At 34.3% G+C, this 23,836-nt stretch overlaps 1 protein-coding gene across 7 annotated transcripts in view; it reads left to right on the forward strand.

The window, feature by feature from the left end:
* LOC139990284 (EGFR adapter protein) overlaps window positions 1–23,836 on the forward strand; it is a 282,495-nt gene that overhangs the window by 57,842 nt on the left and 200,817 nt on the right. Inside the window, exon 1 of one of the 7 annotated variants that reach the window (XM_072009414.1) lies at window positions 22,968–23,138. The exons of the other annotated variants lie outside the window; for them this stretch is intronic. The gene's annotated coding sequence lies outside the window, so the exon portion shown is untranslated. Of the gene's footprint in view, window positions 1–22,967; window positions 23,139–23,836 lie in introns of those variants that run through there. 7 annotated transcript variants of the gene reach the window in all.

The raw sequence follows: 23,836 nt of genomic DNA on the forward strand, positions 1-23,836 counted from the left end.
AAGTAAAACAGTTTGAATTATGGCGGTATTATATAACTCCGCGTATAGAGGGCCAGCAGACGTTCGTTTTAACGTAATCATAGAAAATGTAGCCGTTTTATCTGGAATTTAGTATTCCGTCTCCATCAAACGGTGGCTCGACGGCAGCTTTGAGAAAAATCGTGGAAACGTTTGCACGTCCGGTCTTCCGAAAAATCATTCTGTGAACCGGGATGTGTGTAGCTTAGTGAACGGAAACGTTTGACTCACGAAGTTGCTGTATTCAAAGAGCGCTGTTTTTGCAGCGTTTCGTAAAAACAGTTAATCTCGTAATCGTATTTTATTTATATCAATTTATATATATATATCGGTATTTCGCATATCTTGATTAAACTTTTGCATAAATTAACGAAATCGAATATTACAAGGAAGAGCAAGATGAAACATAAAGTATCATGTATTGTAGATATATTTATAGGTTCATAAATATCGTTAAAGTTTATTTCATGTTGAGTCAACAAAGCTAATTCGATGTAAATTCAATAGAAATCTTCACACATGTAGATCAGTGCAATTAATTTTGAATTTGTTTACAAGGTTGTTTATCAGATTCCATATAGTCTTATTGATAAACAAAGGATTGACTAAAGTATACGTATAGTACATATAGTAACATAGCTGAGTAATATAATTTTATTTTTAATTATATTTAGATGAAAAAATATGAAATTTATAGCGTTCCTAAAAAACTAGCGCGTAAGAGATGATAAATAAAAAAAAATATTGAATATGTTCAATGGAAAAAAAGAAGATGTTATAGTCGATAATCGCAAAATTATGTGTTTGCAAAGCTGTGTTCAGGTATGTAGAATACCTTTATAAGTTGGATAAACTGTTCAAAATTATACGTGTGATTCCACTTGATCGTTTAATGCGCTGCAATGCTACAAGAATGTTAAAGATTTACGAAATATCGTAACTCTTTATGTTTCTGCATAAATCGTGAATTTTTGCTCGATTTTTAATCTAATTACCCATGTATGTGTCATATTATCGTACTCGAACGTAAAATGTAAAGACGTATACTAAATAAAATGGTTTAAAGCTCTCAAATCCTTTAAAATTAGATACGTGTATTATAAAACACGTATAAAATGGCATTTAGATAATTTTCTAATTTTAATAATTACATACTTAATCAAATAATTGTAAATTAAAGATTTTAAAAAATGGACATGTAATGGAAAAAATTATAATTCCATAAATTCGTGCGTATCTTCATCTATAATAAAATTATTACATATATAAAATATAATGTAATATAATAGAAGAAAAAGATACGAATTAAAGCACGTTTCAATCTACAATGTATTTTGCGATATAGTTTCTTAGTATATCTTTATATTAAGAATATTAATAATTTACATAGTATTTTGTGAATTACACGTTTTTAACAGCAGTGCAGAGAAACGCGTACGGACTGGTGGATTAACCTGACGTTATTATGGAAAATTTATAAAACGTAATTATATTTATCCCCATATAAGCAAAGCAAATATTAGCAGGAAATATTCATTATTGATTTTCTCGAACATAACAGTTTCATAACGATATAACGTTCCGGTGATTCTTGAAAAACTGAAACGCGCCTTTGGCAGCGCAAACTGTGGCAAACAGTCCACTTTCATTTCCGAGCTAATGTAAATTATAAATTCGTGTGTCTCATCGTGGGTGGCTACGGTAAACGCAAACGAAGTACGAGCGTTCTTTGCATTTTTATTCAGCCGGTGCTCAAGGCCAACTTGTATTTTTCCTACAAGCATGCTCGGGGAGAGCGATTTCATCGAAGAAAAAAGGGAGAGAATCAAGAGAAGAGGAAGAGAAATGAAAGGGGGGTAAGGAAAGAGAAAGCAAGATTTTTGTCTTCTTGCTTCCTCCGACTTTCCTCTCGGATGACGCAAATTATTCGGTAAAAATGCATTTATGACCTTGGTCAGGCATTAATTTTCTATTTCGTCGGGGTTCTATGTCATCTTACGCGCGTGTGCCTGCCACGTAATTTTCAGGACAGTGCGCATACAAGCAAACAAGGATACACTTAAGACGATGTTAATACGTGCATAGCTCAACACTCTCCATTAAAATGAGAAAAGCCCAGCCGACCGTTATTACGGAGGGCTATTATATCAGATTTTTAATTCCTCAAGTTTATCTCCGAGAAACTTTATTATAATTACCTCAAATTATTCTCGCGACTGCCTTCGGCTTCTGTAATGTATTGCACGAGTTCTTTTTCCTTTTTCCTCGTGCGCATTCTTTTTAGGGTACTTTCCACAAGCGTTTCAATATAATCGTTGGCATCAAAACTTGGCTTAATAACGTTCGTATTAAACAACGATTGATTTAAACTCATGCGCCTCACGGGAAAATAATCTGTCCGATTATTGTTACTTTTTCTCCCATATGACCTCCGCTTCCCTTTTATGATTTCTTATATTATAAATAATTGAGAAGGTATATTATACATATATTTCGATACCAAATCTTGTATTGTTAAATGTTTATATATATATCCAATATATATATTCCATTTATATATATTCCAATCGGCGAATCGCGTTCCTTCTATAAATCTATCTTATATATATATAGAATTGCACTTTGGAAATTCAGTAGCAAGACACCGGGCGACAAGTTAAAATGACAAGTATAAAATTCGATTCTAAGGAAGTAATTTTAGAATTTCTTTGGCGGACGGTCAAACAATCCGAATATTCCTATCGGAGGAAATAATGGAACACCAAATACCGGTCTCTTATCCTGGATAATAGGGAAGCAGTCGTGAACTCTCGGCAACGTCTGTGGCATAACAGAGGAAGACGGAAGAAGGCACAAGAAGAAGGAAGGTGTATTTACACATGAATACAGGCTGAGCTTATCACTACGTGAATGGAAGCACAGGGATATATATTGGTTCGACAAAGACTCGATGAAGGCATGGTATCGAACTTATATGCCTAGGGACGAGGACGAGAACCAAAACGTCTGCTTGCTTGCGATATTAGAATCCCGGCATATTTTCCCAGGGCCGTTATAACGTACTACTTTATGGCGGAGCGTCGCCAACAAATTATTCGCAGGTAATAAAATCGGGACGGAAAAGCGTTACCTGGAATTTTCCCTGGTATAAGTTATTTTTGAAGAGATCTCGTTAGATGTGCCCCTCCGCTTTAACGTCACGCCGGTGAAAGATCGATTTCTAGCAAAACCCGACCTATAACTTGTGACACGAGAGAAATATTTTCTTTTCTGTATGAGATTTTTTTTTCTTTTTTTTACATAGTCCAATCAGTTTAATAAAAATTGTCCTGCAGTTTTAAGAATCTACTACTCAGTACGACGTATGCATATATATATTAGAGCGATTACAAGCAAAGGGAACACTTAAAAATGTGTGAATGCAAATGTGTATTTTATCAAGCTCCACTCTAAAATATATTACGCAGTAGAATATAAAATTATTATTTCTATAAGTGGACAATTAAATATTCATATTACGTTTAAGTATCGAAACGTATTATATTTTCTCAAAGTAATCACCTTTATTTAAACAAAATATATATTAATACTATAGATGGTTTTTTCTCCAAAGGAATACCGCCTGATTATATTCCATTTTTATAAAAGCATATATTTTATTCTTTAAAAACAATTGAGGTGGAAGAAACGATTCGCGAGGAAGTTCTAGCAACTGTCATCGAAGCGAAGGAATTTCGTATTCTGATTTATAATTTTAATTTATCTCTTGATTTTAAAACAAGTCGATACTTTTTATTGTATAAAATATGTAACATAAATTTTTCTTTCCATTTGTCCCTTTCGATTTCATTCGTTATATAATAGTATAATGTACAAAATAACAATAGTATGATTACCTCCTTTTCTTCTCCTCCTTGCAATTTAACACTAATTTACTGTTACAAAATTGCATTTCCGTTCATTTGCTGCGACTGCCCTGCCAAACAATCGTAAAACCACATCGTATACAGAGAAATTGCGTAAATAAGAATCATTCTCCTCGAGATGGGTCCATGTAATCTGGGCTGACCTGTAGACCATGGCTGGGCACACAGTACTTAGGGGACGTGGAGCGCTCATTGACCGTCCGGAAAGACGTCCACGAGAGGCTGACTGACTCTATTGTTTGAAAAACTTTTATGCCTATTGTGTACTTATACACTCCTAGCCGAAGGAATTATTTCGTATTCTTCCTTCTTTGAAAGACACTCGATCCTCAATACCATTCTCTTTATCTATCGCGACAACCTCCGAAGAAGTAGTTTCGTCAGGATATTTCACGAGAAGAGAAACGACAGGATAGAGGGAGGAAGATTCTATTGGAAGTTTTAATATCGGCCGCTGCATATTACGAAAGTTGCAGTCTTTTAGTGGCATAATAAAGTGCGCGGCGATCGATCGGCGATTTCTTGAATGAAAAACGGAACTTCGATCCCGGTAATGGGGCAGAAATTTACGTACATTCATTATTATCGGCCGTGCTGTCTTAACAGTAATTTCAATTTCTCCTTCGAGACGCAATAATCTTACATAATAGCCGCGAGTGTTCCGCGCAGTGTAAACTTTCCTTGTGGCTTACACGTTATTGCGCAAGAGGAATTTAATCCGTAGAGTGTGATACACGTTACGCTCGATTATAGCGATGTTTTCATTAGACATGGTAAGTACAAGAGAAGGGAATTTTATGTGATTTGTAAAATAAGTAATTCTGTTTCGTTTACACGTTACGCTGAAAATGGGTTAAACAGAGATCAGAACAATTCGTTTTACGTATTGTTTTTCATTCTCATTTCGTGAATTGGGAAAGCAATTAATTCTCTCCGATTGATCGAAGTTCTTTATTTAGTCTGACCCATAGAAGATGATATTCTTTTTACCTTCAACTCAGTCCTACGAATGCAAAGCAATTATGGTAAATTCATCGTTTATCGTGCTGTAGGTCTGCCGATATATAATTCTCTTATTCACTGCGTCACAATTAAACCAGTTCTTATGATGCTTATTAAAGTATCAACTAAACGAACAATAAGTCCCTACGACTCGTCCTAATACTATAATATCTGCCTTCCTGTAATATAATGTAATATCGGAGATTGTACGAGTGATTAGTAATTAGAAAAGTATCGGTTCTCTGTTGGAATATTTTAATAGAAAGCCTAAGTCACCTGTATTTGAACAGTTCAATGCTTTGTAATGCAGTAGATATAACAGCATAGTATATGTAGTTAACACAATGTTGCACGTGCAATGCTGTTTTACATTTCTGTTATTAAGAAAATATGTCATTTCAAGCGTAACTTATTTCTTTAATTTCAACAATAAGAGATATTATATTTTTATATATTATCATAGAAAAGTATAAATTTGAAAGAAAAATTCATATTTTGGCTGGCTCTTTTATGTTAATAAGAGCATCGACATAATATTCGTACAATTTCTGAATAATTTCAATGAAAACTTTTTATCATTCAGTTCGCCATATATTCAAACAGTTCATTTGAATTTTTGGCTCTCTTCCTCTTCGAGCTTTGTCCGAATAATTTTTTGACCTACCACATCGTCGCTCAGCCTCAACAGATTCAATTTTATCGAGTTTCTTCATAATATATTGTGCATGATATATTTGTGTAACAATAAACTACAATATTCATTATTCGTATGATATTTATGTAATATATAAAGTATCTCTGTGTCTCTCGTTTTAATATAAAACAAATAATATCGTATTGTAATAATATCGAGTCTCATAAACCAGTTTTAAAATCAGTATACGCCACAGCCAGTAGATACACCTGAAATATCCGTAACTCGTTCCCACCACCAAAGAAAGCAATAGCGATTATATCAAAATGGTTTTGTAATAACTAGAAAATAACTTTCTCGGCGATAGCAACAACAGCTCCGTAATTTCTCCGGGAGTATAAGCTACGCTTAAAGCAATTTCACCTGCTATTCTGGTACATTATTTTAGAAAAGGAAAGAAAAGCACAATCCTTGATTAACACTTAAATATTTTACGATATAATAGACCATGTACATTGCATAAGTGACTTGCTATTCAAAGAGATATACGATGTAGTTATTATCAGAATTTCATTATTTCGATTCGATGCATTTTATGCATTGCTTCGATTCGATTTACTACGTATTCAATTACCACGAAAATATCCGCATTCTATTCAATATCATTCTACTATTTCCCGATCAAAGATATAAATTTGGCAGCCCCGGCGTAGATTTATTCGTACGGGATTTACAAATATTTTTTTGCAAATATTACACGACGTGTAACGATAATAAGTTTCATTGGAGAAACCATTCGTCCTGGAGCCGCCACCATTTGTATTCATTTTCCGTCAACGTGGTTGTTGTCGTTACTGCGCGGTAAAGTAATTCGGCCTTTCGCTGAGCATTTTGATTTATCGTTACGATAAAAGCAACATTAGAGCCAACGGAACAGAGCTATGCCACAAAGTGTACGCGAGTCCCTGGAGTGCAGCGTATCATCTACTCTTAACATCCTTCGGAAGCGAATGGTAACATTAAGCGAGGTGGCACACAGCAGCCATACTTGCTTACCATTCTTATGAAAAGTAATTAACCACAAAGATAGGCGTACTATTAATCTTCCGAATGACTTCTGTTATATTAGTTTCGAAGACGTGGAAAATTTGAGAAATTGTGTTCTTAGTCAAGTAATATCTTTTATTTTAACGTAATAATAACGTGGGTTATTGCTACAGAAATTTATCTCTTTGTTTTATTTGAAGAATCTCAGTGAGTGTGGTTTATATATACACGCGTGACTCGTATGTAGAAGCTTTCAGTTACGAATTTATGAGCTGAAGATAGCGATTAATTCGTTCCAGTAGAATAGCATGTATTATGAAATTCTGTATAAAATCAGAAGTATTTGAAAAATTAAGAAACTGTAATTCTAGAATTTCGTGAACTTTTGAAGTTATAAATCTTTTATCTCTAGAAATAATCGCTATGAAATTCTCTTAAAAATTTCTTATTTAAAAATTAAAAAAACTCGTGACACTCGAATTTTGTATATATTGTCATTTGAAATAGAATTTTCTTTTTTATTGTTAAATATCACGATATAATTGAGTGCTTATTTCATATCTGGTAAATTATAGAATTTTCAGTGTTTTATCGTCAGACCTTTTATTCGTAGAATAAATCGAGAAATCAATTTATACGAAGTAAGACAATAAACAAAGAAATAAACAAATAAATTTCATTTTAAAAAAACACAATTACATTTTGCAGATTTACAAATTTATGATATTTCTGCAACCTCTTTAAAGAATCGCTAAAAAAAGTAATTGTGTATGTTTATACGAAATTATACATTAAATATTTCTTTGCATCAATTTTTATCAGACTTCTCATAGATTGCATAAAGTACCGTTATTACTAATAATATATTATTTATATTTCGTGGTATTATTGATACATTAAAAGTTAAATTCCTACTGCAATGCACAAAATCTATACATAATTATTTCAAGATCTCCCATAATGGATTCTATTTCAACAATGCATTTTAAGCATCAAATATTTATAACTTATCTTAAAAAGGAAAATACGTACATATATAACACAACATTGCATTAGTATGCAGGGAAATATCCTTTTTCATGACCACGTATATTATGTCACTACATTGAAATTAATGTGTTCATTAACATTCGTTATAATATTAATTATAAATATTAAATTGTTGCATATATTAAACAGTTAACTTCACACATGTTGTTAAATAACATATCATTAGATGTCAGTTTCTAGTTTCAGGCTGATAGAAAATAAGTGTATCTTACATTTTACAGCCACTATATACAATACATGCATTTCTAGATTCGTTTCAAATTTTACCAATATAGTCACGACAGTCGTGTCTCATTACAGTCCTAATGAAATTTCGAAAAATTTCATATAACGTACGCGATATATTTACAAAAATTTTTTGTTGTAAGCGTTCGAATACTTCTGCGAGCCATTGTTCACGATATATTATAAACATTATCGCGATACTACAATCCGATGCAACTAATAATTCTCTACGATTGCATCGGATCGTATCGATGAAAACGGGTATTTTTATTGGCCGTATCAGTTAACCTCGCGTGCATCTCGAACGGAATTTCGCGGTTGACTTTAATGCGTTGTTGGTAACGTTTAAAAAGAAAATTATTACCGTGGTGGCCGCTTCCTCTTCCCTCGATCTTTTTCCTTCGATGGAACCATGGCGGACGCCCGTCTGAAATTTACACGAACGCCCGTCAGGAATGGCTCCGTGTCCGCGGTCGATTCAATTTATTTTAGACGCATCGTGCACCCTCGCACTTTTATTAGTATTTACGGAGCGCTGCTGGAAGGTACACGATACGATGCGCCAGGTAAAAGTTGAAACGACTGCATCGCGTTTGGCGAGTGTTCAGCGTCCTTGAAACGCGGCATCAACCATGTTCGATACGTTACTCCGGGATTAATATTTCCTAGACCTGCCACTTCTCTCGGATATAAATTTACGTGAAAGCGAGTACGGTAATTTCCGTTTGGCCGGATGCTTCGTGTATAGAGCTACCTATTAAGAATGACGTAAATTGGATGTTGTGAATATATGGAAGATTTTGAAATTTATGGAAAATATTAGGTTGCGAGTTGAGTTGCCGTTCGTTTTTTCGGCGTGTTTACTATTAATGCATATGCCGTACTAAACTATACTATGTTAGCGAAATTAACATAAAACGTAATGAAAAAGGTTTGTATTAGTATTTGTACTTTCTGACCTTGTTTCGAACTTACACCGCTTATTATGCTGGCCGTTTTAACAGAAACTCTTGTTACGAAGTTTTAACATGAGTTTAACCATGCTGAGGAATACTGTACAGTACTGTACACCGAATCAGTATGGATTCGTGATATATTACGAACCTTTTTGAATCTGAGAATGTTATACGAGTAAATGATAGTTGGTAGTATATTACGGATTGTCATTTTACTATTTATTGGTGGCAAGTGAAAATTGAAAGGTAATTTTATAAGAAAATAAAAAACGATTGAATTAAAAACGACTTGTAAAAACATTAAATGCAATTTAGCATGGAATTTATTTCCACAAATTGCCAAATAATTTATAAAATAAAAACGAGATGGCTGCCGATTTATAAGAAGAAATATTACCTATATACGTAAAGAAAGTTAACTAACAAACTCGATACATTTTCAATATTAGAAGCGTCTTACTCGTAGTATCTTGTATTCTTGCACAAAGATACGAACGATCCTCTCGATTTACGAGCGGCGTGAGTCCAATGCAGTCGCATAAGACTTAAATCACTTGTCGACTAAGGAGCTGGAATATCAATAATCTAGAATATTGAAAAATCTCACGGAACGTGAACTACAATTCTACAATCGAAAAGCTTCCTCTGCTCTGAGTCTAAACTTCCGTAGAAAGAAGAATAGATCGCAGAAACTTCAGTGGAAGCGTATCAAAACGACAACGGCATCCAAGTGTCAAACTTGTTCAGTCAAGCGAAAACGAGATCTATTACGATTTCATTCTTTCGCTGTGCACACGTACCCACGCCCGAAGAACGCGTAGCCACGATTCAAGAAGAACGAAGTGGCTGGTTGCACTGAGGGGCGTATTTCGCACCCCTACTGTGCAGAAAGGGGATGATGGACGCGCGTGAACGAAACGGTGGAGTCGCATCGACAGCGGACTGCTGCCAGGAAAACAGTTTCGGAGGGAAGACGAACGGGGGTCGAAGGAGAAAAACCGGAAACCGGGACCACCCGTCATGGATTTTCTTTATGCCGAACGACGGGGGATTGCTTGTATGGAAGATCGAGAAGGTGGAGGAAGTCGAATACGGCGAGGGTGCCAAGATCGTTGTTTTACATCCCATGAAGAGGTTGTAACATTTCAAGTAAATATATATTTTTTGGCCGATGCTTTTTTAAGCGTCGGTTAAATCCTAAATTGGCTGTTGCTCCAAGAGTACCAATAACTAAGGTTTTATTATCGTAAGACGTGACTTTTTATGATGTAGCTTATTGTAGCGTGGCATTAAGCCATGTAAATATTTACATTGTAAATTGTTCACACGGTTGAAAATATAATATACTGTACGCGTATGAAAAGTAAATTGACTTTAAACGAACGTTAAATGTAAAATTAAATTCAATGCATTTCGTGCACACGTGTTTGCGTATATGTAAGAATTTCTTAATTTAATGTTATTTTTAATCCTTTCAGAGAGAGTATGTCAGTTATATTTTTTGCACATCTCAGAACATGCATTTGATATACATATAATTGCGGAGAAAAACAATAAAATAAATAAATACAATAAGAACGACAAACAAGAGTAACCTGTACGTCAGAAAAGATAATTCCTCTACTACGAAACCATTATCTGCTACAAAGATTACTAATACTCAAATACACAGGTGCCAATTTTGAACTTTCTTTCGTCCGCCATTGTATCGTGTATCTGTTACGAATGTAAAAGTAGTAGCGAAAAGAAGTAAGCGTGAGATAGAAATCCGCTTTTTGGCGAAACCTTATCTTTGCAGTCCCATAGGAACATCTGTGTTATCCTTTCGTAAAATATTAGGTCACATTCAGCGAACACCTGACAATCTGTGCTGTCGGTCGTTGAGATTTCAGGGATGCGTGCCAAGTGTTCGCTTTGTTCCGAAAGCTGGAGAAGTAGGAGTTAAAAGGAGCGAAAAGGGGAATCAAAAGGGAAGGAGGAGTAGGAATGAAAGGGTGCGTCAGTGGTAATCGTACCTTTCTTTGTTTCTGTAGTTAAAAGCTATTACACCGCGATCGAATGCACTTAGAGCGTTTAGACTCTAGTATTTTCTGTTCTGCTCAGACTGCCTATCGGATACGCGCGCAAAATTACGAACGAGTAAATCGATTGCGATCCTTTTCTCTGGAGTTAAGCGAGGAAAAGAGTGTGAATTTGTAGTACAACGTATCGAAGTATAAATCCATTGCAGTGAAACGATTCATTTTCTTTAACATTTAGCTGTTTCTTTTATCGTCGCTGAAACGCGAACCTTACGGTATCACGGATTCGATGCAAAAAACATAGAGGAATTCAAACGACAGGGAGGGAAGAGAACACGACGAACGCGGTGCAGCTGAAAAGAAAGATCTCGAAGGAAAGGGTAAAAGGAGGGAAAAACGGAGGGAAAGATAGGTCGTAGATTCCGGTACTTTTTGCCTTTTCCTGTGGTTAAAAGGTACTGTATCGTAGTCGAAAACGCCCACCTAAAGCACTTGCTAAGAGCCTTTCCTAACCCATTGCTGTACACTACACGCGCTACTGCAATCGCATGTTGCACCTTGGACTGGTTTAAAAGGTTTAAAGCATTATTGTTCGATACGTATGTCATGTTGAACAATGATATCGAAATAGCCTCACCTCCTTTATATTCTTTCTCTAATAATATAAATGTGTCCGCTAGAGAAAGTGCCGTTAACAAATCAGCTCGTCATCGATAAGATTTTATTTCTCATCCAAATAACGTCTCATTGGCAACTAGCCTTCTTTTTATTAAATTAATGACATTTGGTTCGCAATTCCTTTAATTATAAATACTCCAGTCTTAAATCAGTTCATCGAATAGATGAGCATTTTAACATAAATTTTAACGATTAGGTTTATTCGTAATTTAGCAAACTTAAGTATTTTCTTATTACGTATAGCGAAATATCATGGAATATGCTAATATCTTTCTACTACGAAACTAAATATTTTTTTGTGAACAGGAACACGATTTTTATTTGGAACATATAAAAAGAATATAAAAGATAAACACGTAAATATTGACACTTTAAACATTAATGTTCTTCTAAATAGTTCGGTAATAATATTAAATTGTACATATATTAACACGAACAACTATCTATAACATTCTAGACAATTTTACTGTCTGCTAGACTGTCCTTTCATTTTTCCATTGGTGGACAAACGAGTCGGATAGACCTTTATTCTTCCACATTTATAGTCTTATCTGAGCTATAGAGTCTTCGTAAAGTACAGTTATCGTGACTCGAATTGTGAAGCTAGATCTGATATTCGCAAAGTTGTGGAACAAATGGGGGAGCTAGCTGACTGTGCCATCGCATCGGCAGCAGTCAAGTTTGCCCATTCGAATTTCGACGTCAGCGGTCAATGATGCAGCGATCCTGTCCTCGTAAAATCGTCGATCCGTGAGATAGACACGCGAAGACGAAGACGGACAACATTTCCGTGCAACTAATTTCCGTGAGAGAAATGGGGAGAAAACGAGCGACATTGATCGCTCGAGAAAGTTCGAAATGTCAGCCGGTACTTTATGTCAGTGGCCAGATTATCGATTCTTCACTACTTTGATAAAAAGTATTCTGCTTTATTAATTTATTTTCGTTATTGTTGCTTAGCTTTTATTATGTGATAAGGACCGTGTAAGATATACGAAAAATAAAATCAAAGTAATGAACAAAGAAAGAGGAGAGACGAATTATAGTTGGGAGACTGTTATGATTACTACACTTTTAATTTAGTAACTGATATAAAAATTTCAGTTGAGGAAGAAATGGAAATGTAAAAATGATATAGTGTTCTTTGAACAAAGTTTCCTTTCAGAATAGATTTTTCCTGTACTTTTAATGAGTATCACATATGATGGATTATAATGGATTTTGTTATAATTGTGTAATACGAATAAATATACATTTCACGGTATTCAACGATATATAAATAGAATTCTGGCAATTTTCTAATCGTTAAATGTTAATGTACCTACTATCTAATTTGTACATGGTATTTTGATTGTATCACATTTGAATTTCAAGAACATACCAGTGACTCAACCTACTGTGAAACTGGTGATCCATAAAACACTAGGGGAAAATAATGCTCAGTCATTGTTCGAGCGATATTATAAGCCATCCCTTAATATATTTGAGTGATATATTAGTACTGCAGAGAAAATGTACGAGTAAAAAATTTTAAATGCTAACTTTAGTATTTATTTCCATACTGAAAGTTTCATATAAATCTAGTTTCGAAGCAGCGTATTTTCCTTCATGTTATAGTAATTAATAGCTGAGTTAATCAATATAGTTTAATCAGTATCTAATAAAGTTATAATCGAAGTCTTAATAAAAATGAAGAATTGAAAACTATGAAATATATCTCTGTATAGAAATATTAATAACGAAAAGAAATCATCTGATTTGAATTATTACAATAACTTAATCTCCTTCAAATTGTTACACTACAAACTTATCCAATTGCCATAGCTTTTTGAATTTTCAAATATGATATATACTCGTACTAAATATCTTTTAATTTTTATGATTCCAGATTTCTTTCAAATTTTACCAATATAATTATGATAATAGAGTCAGTGTCATAACAGTGCCAATGAAATTTCAAAATATTTCACATAATACTGTATATACATACCATATTCATAAAACATATCTACAACAGTACTTTCGCAAGTCTGTAGATATATATATTCTTTTTCCATTACAATATTATATTTACTTCCGCATAACACGCACAACATATGTATAATTTATCGATTCGTCTGCCTCCATTGGTCACAGCTAATACAGATAACAGAATTCAGTGGTCAATATCAATAGTGACCTCATCGAGTTCCTCGTAAAATTACAAACTATTGGTCTACGATCGATTTCGGGGGCTCATTCCCGCCAGGAAAATGGGAGAATAGCAGCTCTTTAATCTCTGTCTTGATGCATCACAAAGATATTTACAGACCAATTTCGGCTCTCTTTCACTTGTTTTTCTGACAGTTTCGAGTATGACATTGCGTGGATAGCAATCAAGAGAAAATAATGTATAGGATAGGAAATAAATTTCGTATTTAGGTCTTATGCATCCGATATAATTCACACATTTTATTTATCAATAAACCGTAAAGCGGATTAAACGACACAATGGATGCTAGACGATTTTCCATTTTTCATAAAAGTAGGATAAAAGCATGTCCATATAGTACTTTGAAATGCTATGTAAAATGAAAGTTCGTAATTATATAAATTTTTGATATACATTTTATTTTTGAATTATTTGTATTCCTAATAACATGGTACCGAATTAAGTACATAAATGAGGTGTTTTGCAATTTTAATAAAACGATTAAATGCCTAGCTAAAAATAAAATTTATAACTTTACGTATTGTCGTACGTAATCACATAATATGGTTTGTTTTATCGACTGCTCGCAACTGGCTGAGCATCGATAATTGAACGATGCAGTTTCATAAATATATGCGAGCAATTAATATTCACGTCATGTGTTTTAAATGCTCATCCGAATGTAAATCACGTTATTATAATAGAAATATTATTGATGTTTTACGTTGCATCGAAATGATTGATGTAGCGTAAACGATAGATTTCTTTCATACCGCGCTGTAATATATTCGCTTGATCCATATTTATGATTATTCACGATATTTTGAACGTTGACAAGCCTGTGAATAAAATGCTACACATATTTGTAACGCCCTAAGATGAAAGTACATGTTGTATGAAATCGCGAAATGTTCCGTGAAAGAAGCTACGTTTGCACGGTAAATCTTTTTGTTAAGGATAGTACATCGATCATTTGTGGAATATGTTTGGTGGAATCGAGTACAACCGAACAAGATTTGATTAAGCTAAGTACAATTCATTCTAAGTAAACGTTTTGTTCACTTGAAACCAATACCATCGATTTGATTTTAGAATCGAGCATTAGAACAAAGGATGTTCTTTTAATTTGGTTTCGCGTTTCTTGAATTTAAAAAAAAAAAAGGTATTTAGATGATGCGACGTTTATCATGCAATTAAGCTGTACAATTTTTGAAATGGTAGTGACTTATTATATATCCTGCTACGTCATAAGATGCTTATCAAAGATTAAAACAAGAAAATATAAATACTTCGTTGAGTGTGTATCTCATTGTCAGTGCGAAAATTGCTTCTGGAAGATACGTCAAATTTCTGATTAAATTTTGAATTGAATTTAATTGCGAGATAAAGTCTTTATTTCAAATCGATTTAACGTAGAAGGAATCATTGGATCGAAATATATTGTTAAAAAAAAATCTTGAAAATACTTCTTGGTAATGTGATCACATTAATAACATATTCACATTATTCACAAGATTTTAATTTCAAGCGCATATTCAACTAACATTATTTTGTTAATTATACAGTTATTTCTTTGGTAATTTAAATAGTACTAAATCAAGTGTCAGTTTGAAAAGTAGCTTGAAATTAATATTGTAATACAAAAAAGGATCGTAAGATGTATGCACATATGCGAAGTGCTTAACAGACGTTAATTAAAGCGATGGTACAGAATACAAAATAATTATAAGGTTAACATATTAGTTAAAAATATAAAAAGTATATTCGAATTGATTGGTTCGTTCTATTGGTCAAGTTTTTAGGACAGTTACATATAACTGCGAATTAAAAGGTAAATGACGTAACGTTTGAAATTGATTCTACTGATTTCTCCGTCGTGCAACTGTTGCTCGACTTTGCATTTCATAAGAAGAAAAGCAGAAAAAATGAGATGGAAAAAGAGCTTTTTGAAAAGAAACGAAGCAATAGTTATTGTATGAAAAATCGAAGATGAAACGGGTCACGTTCCGCAATGAGAGAGGCTTTCTTTCTTCCGGTTTCCAGTGGATGCTGAAGCTGCGCGTTTTAACGAGCACAGAAATGTTCCACTTTTCCTCCCCTCCACTCGCCGTTTTCTTCCATCCTTCTTTGTTTTTCCCTTTCGCTCGTTTCCGTTTCTTCCATCGATTTGTGGAATTTCCCGGAATATTACACCGGGGTTTCGTTTTCCGAGTTTTTCTTCTCCCTAAAGAGAGATTCTTTTCATTTCTGTCGTCCCTTTCTTATGGTTCCTTGTTCACCTTCATTTGCCTACCACTCTGGAAGATCCTTGAATTGCCCGGCCGATTAATCGATTAAAGATAGACTAATGAATTCAAATTTCGTTGAACGATTCCAAAGAAGAAAATCGGATGAAGCGAATCTCTCTCCATCTTAATATCATTTCGTCGATTTGTGAAGTTTCATTATAAGAATTTATCGATAAAGGAAAATAATAAATCCCTTTGTTTAAATTATATCTAATTTTGAAGAGGCAAATTTCTCTCATATTAAATGATAGAATTAAGAAAAAGAATATAATTGTGGAAAAATATAGTGGTAAAAATGAAAGTTCGTATAAATGTAAACACGAGCAGTTCACCTTTGGACTTTTTATATAAAACTTTGTCTGCTATAACATTATTTGGAAAACCTAGAAAAACCGTAATTTCTAGAAAAACTTAACAATTTATAACAGAGAAATATGTTCTACATATGTGATATTTCAAAGTAAAATATTAACAACAAATAACGATGATATATATTTCGTAAAAATACGATAGACCATAAATCACGTCTAATAATTTAATACATGCTGTGTGTAAACATACATAAAGTAGAAATTATACGTCACACTTTAATTCTTAATATCCCCATTTATGTATGCATGTATGTAAATTTCATATTATAATATTTAATGTCGCCATACGCATAAGTGTCATATTATTACATTTCACGAAAACATTACATTATGTATACATACAATAGCCAGCATACAAGCAGACGTATTTTCATAATTCCTGTGAAATATTTATATATTATTTATTCCGAAATTAACATTATTATGCTGTAGAATGGAATATTCGCAAAAATCTAATGGATATTTAAAGAATACATAACGTTCCAAGCAAAGGTATATCTGAAATAACATAAACAAAAAGTAGTCATAACATGAAGTGGCATAAAATTTGTATCTTTCTTTCTACAAATATGTGTTTTAAAACTTTCTTGGTTATATATTTAATTTAATTTTAAAAACTTTTATTTTTGCAATTACTGAAAATGTCCAGTTATTTCAAGTTAATACTAATTCACGTTATTGATGTAATATTCATTCTCGTAATAATATATATAATAATATAACACGCAATAATATTTCATGTTATTGAGATAAAAAGCATATTCATCTTGCTCACATTTATCATATATTATTTTACTTCTAATTAAACGTATACGTATAATGTATGCAAAGAAGGATACACTATACGTATAATACTAATACTATTATAATACGTATAATACTACTTTAATACTATTTCAAGAGCAGATAGTGTTTCTACTTTTAGTATATACAATTTTAATCTCCGAAATTTAGATTGGAAGAACGTACACGCACTTACGTGGTAGCTATACGTACGTGTTGCACAGACGCAACTCTAGACAGGTACAAATCCCATCGAATTGTATTCCGATAATTGCCAACGCAGAGATAGCTCTAGACGTAGGAAGGCATGCTTCTTCAGCTACTAAATCATGCAAATACTAATAATGGCACGAACGAGGCGTCGGATAATTGAAATGTAAACATCTAGCTTGCTCTTGAGGAGGAGTTTGATGGTAGGCTCAGTCAGACCTCAGCCTGCACAAACCTTAGACGCAACGCGGGGATAAAGGGAAAGAGCAGGGAGGAACGAGCCAAGGGAAACGAGAAAGACCGAACACTGAATCGCAGAATTGAGACTTCACCAGCATTGTGACGTAATATCTGAGTACCCTTTCGTGCAGCTGAACGCGGCTTTCTCTAATATTATGCAAAACACGCGGCTTGTAGCTACGTATGATTAAGTGCAATGTGCCACGTAATAAAATTAGAATATACTATCGTTAAATCGTCAATTCGAATAGAAAATACACGTTTGTGAACTTTTATGTGAAACACTGTGAGAATGGGAAAAAAGTTCTATAAAATATTAATAATTTTTTATCGCTTACTTTGCTTAGTTCAAAGAACAAGTGACTAAATGGATGCATATTCATACTGATAAACATAGTAAATTTTAAAATATATGTATAAGTATATGTATATTTATACAAGTTAATATTTATAAGTTCGTTAATTTGAATTCATGCAAACGGGTATACGTTTATTTGAAGTTTATTCAGATAAGGACGCTTAAGTTTCTAACAGCTTCGCGTCTTCATTTCAATATAATGGGAGCATTGTTCCACTTCTGTTTCTTATTGCAGGAATATTGAATTTGTTACAAATTGTCGAGGATATGCATATGTTAAATAGTATGTACCTATTATATAAATAATTATTGTATGAATAATGCGATTTGTATACGTCCTGTTATTTAATTGCAGGTGTCACAGTTATTAACTTTTAATATGATCGCGTGTATTTAATCAGAAATATCCTGTTTTGATTAATTTTATCTGAGCACGAAGCAACAACATAAACCGAAACTCGATTTCGTTCTCCATTTCCGGGAAACTTGGCAAATGGATATTTTCATCCTTTCTTTTTTTTTTCCCCCTTCTTTAGTCCGGATATTTTCTGCTCGCAACAGTAAACTAGGAACTATTTTTTGAATGAGAGCAACAACAGCGGTAGTAAATGGGATTCTTGAAACAAAGGCGTTAGATATTAAAGCAGAGGTAAAAAAGAATTTTAATCATCTTATGACATGCTCTTAACGTAATACAACAGAGAATTAAATTTCTACATTTTCCTTAAAACATTTTCATCGCGCAGATTTTTATTATCATGTGTACTACTCTTGAAAGTAACATTAAACGTAGAGAAAAGTATAATTTTATATCTTTTAATCTTTAGTTTAAGACAAACATTTAAAAACTAAAGTGAACATAATAAAAATTCAATATACAGTATACTTTTATCTAAATTATAATAATAATAAGTGGAATCTTCTCTTATCAATATTAGTATTGAAATTAAAATTAGTATATTCAATTCTCGATGACAGAGTTTTTTCTTTCGAACACATGTAAACATTTAAATGTAAAAAGAACATTACAAATTCGAACTATACGAATTCAAAAGATATTACACGTAAACGTCGATAATTTAAACGCGATCTCGAGCTTCTTCTAAGATTGTTCCTTATAGTGTCTTCATCTTTCATTATTGCTTCTCCCGTTTTCGCAGAAATAGGACTTCTTCTGTACAAGTAGGGATTATTCATATTTGCTTTCTCCCTTTATAAATTCAATGCATTCAGACGAGTATATTCTTAGTCGCTTCATTTCGTCGTTAAGTTTATTCATGTAATTGTTTCTAACTAAGTCATAAAGCACTTCTACTTAACTCAGCCTTGGCCCAAGGAATGCGTGGCAAATTGAAGATACGTTGATTAAAATCCATAATTAGCTTATTAGTTGCCCTAAATATTAAGATGATCAAATTCTTATTTTTTCATAATATTTGTTATCTAACTCGTTCGTGTGCTCGGAAGGTGACATTTAAAACCACGAACTTGGAAACTAATGTCTAGACAAAACTAACAATGTTTCATATTTCACTCGTTCATATGTCATTTCACATTTTCATATTCCCATTTCGGTCTTTGCGGCCCGCTCGTTAATGGTACGCTCGTTACCGTTGAAACTTTATCTTCATTATCTACTTTATCCAAATATGCATATCCCGGCGAAACAAAAATTACTCGTGACCTGGTGCATAATTGACGCGGTGTCGATTAATTGGAAATGTTATCAATTCTTCCTGTTCGAAGCATCGACGAGCACAAATTGTTCATCATGTCATAGAGTATTTGACGATATCAGTTTATGCTCTCAATATATGTTCTCATTATATTCTCATATTATTGATGTTTATTATCTAAAATATTGTTGATTTTTTAAGTCTGTAAATTATTAAACATCCTGAATTAAAAGGTTATTTATTCATTAAAATTATTTGAGCAGAGACATGTATGTTTCTACAGTGAAGTACCTAGACAATCTTCGTTGTTTCAAAGAACAGCATTTAGAGATCAATGTTTCTTTTTCTCGTACAAGATAATCGTATCTACACGAAAAAGTCTTACGTGTTACGATTTTTCTAGAGGAAGGTGGATACTTACGATGACATGCAAAAGTATTTGATCATTTTTGATGTGAATATATCGTGTGTTATCCAAAACATTTAGAATTTTCAAGAGCAATGTAACAAGATAAAACTATTATTCTTATATTGATAAAATCAAAAATATTAAAGAATGTATTAGCAGATAGTATTGTATTTCCTTATTTGACCGAATGGAAGAAGCTACTTTTCCAGATCTTGTTAACACATAATTATAAACTATTTTTTTTATAATTTTTATGTTTTCTATTCTATCTATTCTATCGACGATTTACTATTTATTATGAAGTCTTATAACTCTGAATCACCATTGAAAGAAAATTTTATTGTTGTTGAAACGTCATCGTTAGACGGGCAGTGGAACTGAAAACGCTGACTGATTCCCCTTATGAAACTTTCGTACAATCCCGCGGCATAAATAATTCGCGAGGCGACGGTCGCGATATCAAGCGACAGACAAAATTCAAGGGTCGCTTTATCGTTCATATTTGCCTCGTTCGGGTTTCTTCTGAGGAAACAAAGGCCTGTCTAATTAACACGCTTGAGACAGAAACCGTAGCCTTTCTCGTTTCGCGTGGCTGTTCTGAATGCAGACCTGAACCACGCTGCTGCAAAAGGGTGCGGATAGTCGAAGAGATGGAAGTCGGTTGAAGGTAAAAGAAGCGGCTCGATAACTACTGTAACGACTCGGACAAACCTCGATAATTAGCGACTTCCCATGGAACCTCTAAAACACTGACACATTCGTTGTCTTCCTCCTTTGGCTCCTCGTTTCAGAAGGACTAGCTCAATGACTAGACCGGTATTCGATCATCCGCGCCAATGCCCCCTTTTGTCGGAGTAATTGCAGCAAATTTTTCTTCAAAATAGCGAGACGTGCTGTTGTTTTAGCTGACTGAGAATTGACTGCGTATCTTTGCGATGGTTCGTTTACCTTCACAAAGCGAAATCTTTCATTTGGTACAACCGACTGGAAGTGTAGCAGCTCGCTGTTCTTGTAAAATATGGTAACGGCGTTTCGTAAAATAAGATGAACACTTAGCATGGAATATATTGATCAACGTATTACACGTGTCAAATGTTAAAATTACGTTGAAGTGTTTTAAGTTGTGCGTGCGTGTTATGTTCAAGTTAACATTCGATATGCGAACGAATGTTAACGTGGAATAAATATGATGTTGATATAATTTCGATACATGCTGCAATTCCAATGGAACGTTATAAATTTTCATAATTGACACATCCTGATGGGTATTACTTTCACATAGCTGGTTGGAGAAAACGGAGAACGCGCATCGAATATACATCGGTCGTCGGTAACACACGAGAACCATTCTAATTAATCGAATTACGTCGAGACACAGTACCTGCGGAACGTAATTAGAATTTTATTATCAGGATCTTCGAGGTGCATAAATCACGTGTTGTTCGCGATCGGTGTTTCTGGAGGCCAGCATCGAATGTCGAGGTTGCGTAATTTGTGGCTAACGAAATGCCAAGCCGTCGAACGTTAGTAACAAGCTCACTCTGAAACGGAGATTAATTTCCTGATTAAGGCCGGCCGACTCCGTTCTGACGTCGTTCCTTCACCGTTTCCCTTTTCACGATCTTTATCAAGCTCGATTGCGAGCTGGAAATTCCTCCGAGTACACCAAACGATAAAAATGATAACGGATGACTTAATTAGCAACATCGTAACCAACTTGCAGAGCTTATTGAGAAGCGATTCATTATCGTATCTTTGGTGCAACCAACGTGTCCGCCATCGTCCGAGTTTTATAAATCTCTTTATAATGCTAGAAATTTGCATTTGTTATTAACAGAGTGATAGGGCGTTTTTATGAGAATTTCTTTCATGTTTCTGATATACGATGGTTGCATTGCTTATTTTACTATGCGCATAATGAACAGATAGATACATATATAGTCGAGGACAAAAGTTAGGTGGACTGGTACTGGAATGGGAATAGGTATCAATGAAGTTTCGCCAAATATATATATATACGGCTTGTTTAGAACTTTGTATTCGTGTAAAGTTACGATTCGATATATATATATATATATCGTACATAGTTAAAATTTATTATAATTATATGTAAGAGTTACGATAATACGTATAGCGAATTGGCATTTTCACAGTTTCTTGATCTAAATCCTATCAAAGAAGTTCGAGGTGAATTAGATGAGAAACTTCGAAAATCTATTAGAAATTCGAATCGATATATCGCAAAATCGCTTATAGCATACGTGAAATTGAATAAAAAAATGTAAAATTTGATGAATATCTCGGTTGGTAAATACAAAGAAGTATGAACACAAGATCAATTTTATTACACAAATACCGATGAAATTATTATGGTTATAAAATGACATCTGCATTGTTACTTCGAGTAAAATAATAATTTTCGAAGATCCTGACAATTTCCTACTGATTTTCCATTAAACCTAAAGTGACATTCAAACCAAGTTTTTGCGGATGTTTCGAAGTACGAAGGACCAAACAATCATTTCATCCCTCGATCGCGGGTTAGTCAGGACAGTCATTGGAAAGCAAGGAACGTTCGTTGTAGAAGCGGAAGCAGAGGCAGACGCGAGGTAGAAGCATCAACCGGTAGCGATTGCATTCCATAACCGATTATCGGGCAGCGTAGCCGCGAAATGCTGCTAATTACGCGTTTAACAAGAAAAAGAGAAAGAGAGTGGAAGTTCGAATCCAAGGAAGCTGCAGGAGTGCGCATGATCACAGCCCCCTCCCGTCACCAGTTCGTCGGTGTGCGTTACGCTCGTGTATGATCCGTCACGCGACTGTGTAGGTTTCACGGGGTGGTTGGAGCTTGGAGCCCACGTGGAGCAACACGGTACTGTCAGTCGCGTCCAGCGAGTCATTCGTGTATCACCCGGGTACCTGCTCGCGATTGGGGGTGCCTTTTCACCCGACCTGCCAAACTTTCTTTTTTCGCGAGTTTCTAGTGCGCCCTGGCGAGGTTCGTGCGTGATGCTAGTGTGAGTTGGCGTGCTACCTCAGGGTGAACGCAGACGAGGTAAGACATGCTTGCTTCAAATTTTCCTAACGAACGTCAGACGCGTTCATTAAAAATGACGTGCTGTGCTTGTGACGAGGAAGACGGGTTTCAAGAATAGAGGGGTGAAATTATTATCGGCGCGGCCAAGGGAACCATCGAAGGGGTGAAAACGTTCGTAGTACGTGTTTCCTAACTTCCGGTGTTCGCTACTCAGCGCTTAGGTTCTGGAACGGTATATAGGATAGGAAATGTGCTGTCTGTGATGATTTTCATTATTTAGTAGGGTCGAAGGAAATTATCGTACGTGGGAAACCGTGATATCGAGGAAAGCTTTCTTCGGATAATTTGAATGGATAGGTTTCATTGACGATTTGAAGGTCATAAATGAAAAATTACAAATAGAAAAGTTTTCTCTTATATCGTACAATTTACATGAATTGGTTTTTTTTCTTTGACAATTCATGTTTGGTTTTACGTGTAACGGAGAATCGTAGGTAGATAAGTCAGAATGGAAAATTACAAACAAGCGCGCGATTGGGGTAAATAGAAATTTTTATTAAGCATATTGAATTATAAATAGCAACAACGTGATTTCAAGAATGTAACACGTAACTGACGTAACAATTTTATGTAGTGTCTTTTAAAATTGTAACGTTGAATATTTTCTCTGTCACAGTGTAGCATCAAATATTTCCGGTTGCACTCGTAACATTTAC

This window comes from Bombus fervidus, chromosome 8 (genome assembly GCF_041682495.2).
Source record: "Bombus fervidus isolate BK054 chromosome 8, iyBomFerv1, whole genome shotgun sequence".
NCBI lineage: Eukaryota > Metazoa > Arthropoda > Insecta > Hymenoptera > Apidae > Bombus > Bombus fervidus.